Here is a 1,612-nt window from a genome sequence, read left to right on the forward strand (position 1 = left end):
ATTATGAAAATTCTAAAGGAAAGCTCCCTTAAGAACTTGAATTCTATCCTATTTATACACTTTCTTCAAATGATCTTCAAGCCTTGAGTTGGGCCTTTGCTCTTGGTGGAATTGGGTTGAAAGAGGCCTTGGTTGATTGCTCTTGAAGTTTGGAGAAGAACCAAAACGAACCAATTGAACCGGGTTTAAGTTTTGCAAAAGTTGGACCAAAAGTTTGAGCAAAAGTTAGGGGTCTAACTTTTGCTCCAACTTTTCATATCAGCTAACACCACTTTGTTGATACCAACGTTGGTGCCAAAGTTAGGGGTCTAACTTTGGCCCTAACGTTGGCCTTACCTTGTGTACTTGTGGCGCCAACGTTAGCCACCAAGTTAGGGGGCTAACGTTGGCGCAAACTTTTGCTCCTCCTTGTGATTTTCATGTGCCAACGTTAGCCACCAAGTTAGGGGGCTAACGTTGGCGCAAACTTTTGGTGCCCAGGGAGGTTTTCTTCATGCCAACGTTAGCCTCAAAGTTAGGGGGCTAACGTTGGCGCAAACTTTTGGTGCCCAGGGGTGAATTTCATGTGCCAACGTTAGCCTCAAAGTTAGGGGGCTAACGTTGGCACAAACTTTTGGTACCCAGGGAGTGATTTCAAGTTCCAACGTTAGCCTCCAAGTTAGGGGGCTAACGTTGGGGCTAACTTTTCAACCAAAAGTTTGTGCAAAAGTTTGATGCTAACTTTAGGTCCAGCTTTTTGCTTCCTGGTTCAATTTCACTTATTCCATTGTCCTCTCTTCACTCCTAGCCATTCCTCCTTGCTTCAACCTTTCTCCAGGCTTTCTTCACCTATCATTAATCAACCAAACACATCAAAGCTATGCTTAAAATCATGAGATATTCATTCTTTCATAATATGTGACAATTATAGTATAAAACCTCATGAAATAGCATGAATTCATACATGGTTGATTAAATCAAAGGAAACATGAAAATCTAGCTAATTGGCTTACTTGTAGCTCAAGAAAGTGCATAATTCTAATGAAAACAAAAGAAAAAGACTAGTTAAAATAGGCTAAGATGACTTGTCATCAGATAAGCTGGTCAAGGCTTTCTTAGCCAAGTTCTTTCCTCCTCAAAAGCTGAGTAAGCTTAGAGTGGATGTTCAAACCTTCAGACAGAAAGAAGGTGAATCCCTCTATGAAGCTTGGGAGAGATACAAGGAACTGACCAAAAAGTGTCCTTCTGACATGCTTTCAGAATGGACCATCCTGGATATATTCTATGATGGTCTGTCTGAATTAGCTAAGATGTCATTGGATACTTTTACAGGTGGATCCATTCACCTAAAGAAAACGCCTGCAGAAGCTCAAGAACTTATTGACATGGTTGCTAATAACCAGTTCATGTACACTTCTGAGAGGAATCCTGTGAGTAATGGGATACCTCAGAAGAAGGGAGTTCATGAAATTGATACTCTGAATGCCATATTGGCTCAGAATAAAATATTGACTCAGCAAGTCAATATGATTTCTCAAAGTCTGAATGGAATGCAAGCTGCATCCAACAGTACTCAAGAGGCATCTTCTGAAGAAGAAGCTTATGATCCTGAGAACCCTGCAATAGCAGAGAT

General features: G+C 40.9%; 1 non-coding gene across 1 annotated transcript; it reads right to left on the reverse strand.

Annotated features, from left to right (window-relative positions):
• Positions 1-1,127: 1,127 nt before the first annotated feature.
• On the reverse strand, positions 1,128-1,235 carry LOC148576044 (small nucleolar RNA R71). Its single transcript, XR_015904423.1, has one exon. It is a non-coding gene; the product is annotated as a small nucleolar RNA R71 (small nucleolar RNA).
• Between the last annotated feature and the right edge of the window lie 377 nt (positions 1,236-1,612).

This window comes from Arachis ipaensis, chromosome B1 (genome assembly GCF_059453495.1).
Source record: "Arachis ipaensis isolate K30076 ecotype BB chromosome B1, ASM5945349v1, whole genome shotgun sequence".
Classification (NCBI taxonomy): domain Eukaryota; kingdom Viridiplantae; phylum Streptophyta; class Magnoliopsida; order Fabales; family Fabaceae; genus Arachis; species Arachis ipaensis.